The following is a 6,000-nucleotide window of genomic DNA, read 5'->3' on the forward strand; positions in this document are numbered from 1 at the left end:
AAATGTAAAAATTCTCTACTTTGAAATAAAATTTTTAATAGCTAGTTTCTAGAACTTAAATCACAAGGTCTTTATCAAGAATATTACCTTCTGAATGAAAAAAGATGGATAACCTTGGGCATTTTCTCTTGTTTGGTAGGGGGAGTGTCAAAGGAAATAGGGCATGGATGAGAAGGCTGCATATGTAAAGGTCTGTTGGAAAGGTTTTTCTCTTTAGTCCTTGCCTTCCTGTACCTTCATGAAAATCCATGCAGTAAATACCTTGGTCTACTCTGAGCTAAAGGACAAAGCCCTTGTCTGGAGAGCTTACTGTATAAAACTAAATAAAACACTCAAGCACAGAATAGTATCTTGCAATAGGTTCTCTAGCCAAAGTCCAAGAGCCTTTAAACTTGCAGTGGATTTAGCTACCAGCACTGGGGCTAGCACCCACCCTGTTTGCCACACCATGGGGATCTGGTGACACAAGCATTTTCTTCTGACAATCCCAGGGATGGGCCAGAGATACAAATTCTTCAGGAATCAGGAAAAGCTCTAACCCAAAATAATAAATGAAGTGGAACTGACTAATTTATATGAAGTGACAGTGACTGGGGGTTAGGGCTGGCTTGGGTCAGAAAGGCCTACTTTCAAGCTTTATCTCTCCTTATCTCTGACACATACTACTTATGGATCTCTGGACAACTCATTTGATCCCTCAGTGCTCCCAGACAATTCCAAGATGAAGCTGTAGAGCACATGCAGGACTGTATTAGTAGAGAGAAGTTTCTTAACTAGGAGGTCATTTTCTTCTGTACCAAAAAAATCACAAGTCTAATTAGGATGTGTGTGTGTATATATATAAGCATAACCATATATACATACTTGCAAGTGTACATATATGTAAATAAAACCCAAGATAATATGTATTTACAGAGCTTTATCTAGCTATAAATAATATACATATAACTTGCAAAACTAAACACAACTTGTAAGAGATGGTGTAGACAGGGAATCACAGGACTAGTGGCTTTTTCTTTGGACACTAACTCATTGTGTAACCTTGGAAAAGTCTTTTCTCTAGATCTCATCTGTCAAGTGAATAAGCTGAAGTAGATGATCTAAGGTCATCTCCAGCTCTAACATTTTATGGTTCAAAGTATTTTTTATCCAATACAATTTTTGTTTTACTTTTTTATTTGTTCTTTATTGGATTTAACATGATAGCATTTGAGGTGAGGAGAAATTAAGAACAGTACCTGAACTAGCAGGCAAAGGCTTGCAATGACAAAAAATATATAAAATTTTTGAAAAGGAGATGGGTAGAGAAATTTAAGGAGAGAAGTATAAAAGAACCAGAAAGCAAGAGCTGATCCTGTGGCCAAGTCACATGAGGCTGAGGGGATTGTGAACAGTTGGCCATAAAATTCCTGTGCGCTGACACTGCTGGGGGTTGTGCCTGGGGTAGAAAATCCTGAGGGAAGAGAAAAGAATTAGACAAATTTAAATGTAAATATTTGAACTAGAAATGTAGTTCTTGTTTTTAAAAACTTAAAGATGGTACCAGCTCTTTTTGGACAGCATAGTACTACTTCTGATAAGTCTTAGAACCTCAAAATTGGAAGGATTTTTCCCTTCCTTCTTATCAAAGGCTGCCTCAACAGGAATCTCTTTATAATACTGAGACATGACTACCCAGTCTCTCTTTGCTTGATGACCTCCAGACACTACCCCCTGAGATAAGAGTTTCCACTTTTGGACAGCTCCAAGAAACTGGTAAGATGAAAATAGAACTGGAAACAGGCCTGGATTAGGCATCATAGAACTTGGGTTCAAATCCTAGCTCTCTGCCAGGCAAGTAACAGTATCCAAAAGTCAGTCTTTAGGTGTACGATTCCTCATCTGTAAAATGAAGGAGCTGAAAACACATCATTTAATCCATAAGCATTAAGCACTTACTACATACCAGACACTGTGCTAGAAATAAAAACAGTGAAATGATTCCTGCCCTTAATGAGCTTACATTCTGCTTGGGGAATGCAACATGCTCAGATATATAAAGTATATAAACAAAATAAAATCTCAGCAATGGGGAAATCAGGAGGGACCTCTTGAAAAATACAGAACCCGAACTGAATTTTAAAGGGGATTGAGTATTAAAAGGTGGGGAGACACAGTATTAAAGGCAGTGGGGAGCAACTTTGACAAAGGCACAGAGGAAGGAGATAGCATGCTGTGCACTAGGGATGCAAAGTGCGTGGAGAGGGAAGTAATGCATTGGAAGCAAGCTGGAGCCAGATTGTGAAGGAAGGGTTTTAAACAAGCACAAGAAGCATAAATATTATCCAACATGGAAAGTAAGGTTCTTGAGGGCATGGATTGTTTTTCACTTTTTCTTTGTATCCTCAGCACAGAAGAGAATACAAACACATAACCTGCAGAGTCCTGGAACTGCCTCACTGAGGCCTTTGTAAATAATCCTAGTAAATAAATGGCTGGATATGTAGATTTGGGAGTCATTTTGAGCAAGTTCTTAGAAGAGGCTCCGGGGTTGGGTTCAATGTCACAAACAGAAGTGATGTTAGCAAGGAGAAAAGCTACTCCATCATCTGAGGCTACAGCAAAAGAGAGGTGGGAGACGATGTTGAGGTGATGGCCAAATAACACTTCAAGCTGAACATTATATTATCCTAAAGATTAATATGCTGTTCTTTATAACAAACTGAAATTTTCTGCTTTGCAAAGACAAACTATTGTTCCTAGTTCTGATCAGTGTGCCTAAGCAAACCAATTCTAATTTCTCTTCCACATACAACCTTTCAAATACTCAAAGGCAACTATCATGTCCTCTCCAAATTTTCTCTTCCCCGATCTAAACATTCCTAGTTTCTTTGAATAATTTTCATATCAAATGGCTTTTAGTTCCGTAATTTCTAGCCCTCCTTCTCCTCTGGGTAGATCACAAATTACTCATGTTTTTCTTATGGTTCCATAAAAATAAAGATTTCCCAAAGAACATTTAGGGTAAATTCCATGATCCACAGGCTGAAGGTATTGAATGAAGGGCTGTCAATCCTGGCCTCTGTGGGAATGGAGGATAGCTGACAAATGCAAAGAGAGGGACTATGAATACGTGAATGGAGGAAAGCCCAAGCTGGCTGAGAAAAGATAGGAAGAGGTTGGGAATAAAATTCTTTCACTGCACCTTCACTGTTTTAATACCCACTTGGAAGCTAGGTTTCTAATGAACAAATCTGAAACCCAAATAACTTTAAAATGGCTATTAACTAGCCTTAATATAAAAGTTCATATTAAAAAAATCTAGTATAATGTCTATTATTTATATAGCATTTTAAGGTTTGCAAAGCACTTTACAAATATATCATTTTATTCTCCTAACAATCCTGGAAAGCAGTGTTATTATCTCACGGAAGAGAAAACTGAGGCAGAAAAAGATTAAATGCCTTGAGTCACAAGCTAGCGTCTGAGCCTTTTTGACTCCCCAGCACTCTAAAACTATACCACTTAGTTGCCTAGAAGGCACCTTTTAGAATTAAGGTTGTGAGGAAGGTTCATAAAGAAGTGGGAGATACCACAAAAAATAAAATTGATGATTTAATTATGTAAGATTAAAATACTTTTGCATAACCAAATGAAGGAAAGCAGAAAATTGGGGGAAAAATTTCATATCAAACATCTCTGATACATAGGGAATGATACAAATTATATATATTGTAAGGACAGAGTTGCAAGAGTTGTCTTTTGGAATGTTCAGGAACAGAGATGAGTGACAGAGCAACGGTTGAGCGTGGAAGAGCAAAGGATTGTGGGAAGGAAAGAACCCTGAGGGTCTTCGTGCTGGGATCTCTGAGGGAGAGGACTCTTGGGAACCCCGAGATCTAGAGAAGGCCTCAAAGGGATTTCCTGGTGTCAGTTAGACACCCCCAAACCTGTGTTGTTCCTGAATTAACCTGAGACCATTGAGGAAGAGTTCCAGGACACACCAAGGCCTCGGAGGGTTAACTCCCCCCACTCCCCAGGCCTCAGGCCAACCGAGAACACTCACAGGCTGTCTACCTTACAGAGACCCCCGATTTCGATATCTATCTGTATTTAGCTTAGGGATAAGATATAGGGAAGGGAAGGTGAATTCTCGATCTTGCTGTTTGACTCAACCAGAGGAAGAAGGACCTTGATTGGGAATTAGTTCAGGGCCCCCCTTATTACCACTGCCCTTCTCCCATCTCCTACAATATTGATACCAACAATAATAAACTTTGAAAAGCAGTCAGATGAAGAGCTTCTTGAGAAAGGGATAAAGAGGGAACAAGAGGGAGTAGAAAGAGCTGGCAGCTTAAAACTTGGTTCCATCAGCCAAGCCCCCTCGCTATGCTGCCTTGATCTGGCAAGGTGGTCTGACTAAAAGGGGGGGTTCTTTAGGCTGCTAAGCCTGGGGACCTCACATCATTATCCCCAAGAAGAAACCCCTATTAGGCTATTGTCACTTGCTCAATCTCTGCAGACACACCCTTATACAGAGATATCTCACGCCCTCTCAGTAAGAGTGGTAGGAGAGTGGCCCAGACAGACTCCATCTTAAGAGTCTGTCGGTCCCATTAACATCCTTAGGACCTCTCCAAATATATCAATCTTACAGTTTGCATATGTACATAGAAGTATGTGTATATATGTACATACGTATGTATCCAAAAGTAATTCTGATGTCAAAATATATGAACAAATAATTTTAAGAGCAATGCAGATTATCATCAATCATGAGAAAATGTTCCAAGCAATATAAAAAATGAAATTAAAAATAAGGTTGAGATTTTTTTTGCCTCATACCCATCAAATTAGCAAAAAACAGAAACATATAATAGGGACTATTATAGGGGTTGTAGCTACATAAAATCACTAATTCTCTTTAGTGAAGATATGAATTGGTCCAATTGACTTCATACTCTTCAAGCTAGGAATCTCATTACTCAGCATATATCAAGAAATCAAAGACAAAAAGTAAGACGACAGATTCCACAATATTTATAGCAGCTCTTTTTGTGGAAAGAAAAACCTAAAAGGAGTAATGTCTGTGGGCTAGGGAATGGCTGTGGCAAATAAATGTGATACGTAATTGCTATTGTTGTTCAGTTGTGTCTTGACTCCTTGTGATCCTGTGAACCAGAGCAAGCCAATACCCTTTGTGAGGGTTTTTGGGCAAAGATTCTGGAGTGGTTTCCCATGTCCTACTCCAGTGAATTAAACAGAGATTAAGTGATTTGAGTCAAAGCTAGTAAGTTTCTGAGGTCAGATTTGAACTCAGGCCTCCCTGATTCTAGACCCAGCATTTTATCCTCTAAACCTCCAATACAAAGTTATTGGACAAAAAAAAAAACCCCAATAAATATGAATTTTTGGAAAAGTTACGGGAACTTGTATAGTAACACAGGCAGAACAAAGAGAATACACATAAAGCCCACTATAATTTAAACAAAAAAGACAGTCATAACTCAGATGATCAATCCTGACTTGGATGATCAATCTCACTTGTCTTCCCTGGGTTAGATGTGCAGAGGATGGGGGGAAAAATCACTTAAAAGCAGGAGAAAGAAGATATCCAGTTCTGGGATCAGCTGACATAAAAAAGAATAGGGAGTCCAGCCCAGCGTTTCACAAATAGGCCTTATTTATCAGAGGAAAGATGTTACAAGCAAGCAATGAACACACTTAGGAATTTTGTTGGTAAAAACACTCCATTTTTGGATCACCATCTTTCTATATTTTAGTAGTCACTTCCTAAGAAATGCTGTGGTAGAAAAGCCCACCATCCTTAAATCAACTTGTTGAAGGGCTTCTGTAATTGCAGTTAGACTGATTCTCAGGTGGGATGTTCAGTCTAAAGTCTGGCCTACACATATTTTCCCAGCCTACTAGTGTCTGCTATGGTCTATGGGTAACTAAGGTTAAATCAAGGCCTTCAAAAGTTAACTGAAACCAAAAAAAGGGCTGATGATAGTTGGTGGT

Source organism: Gracilinanus agilis, chromosome 3, assembly GCF_016433145.1.
Source record: "Gracilinanus agilis isolate LMUSP501 chromosome 3, AgileGrace, whole genome shotgun sequence".
Taxonomy (NCBI): Eukaryota; Metazoa; Chordata; class Mammalia; order Didelphimorphia; family Didelphidae; genus Gracilinanus; species Gracilinanus agilis.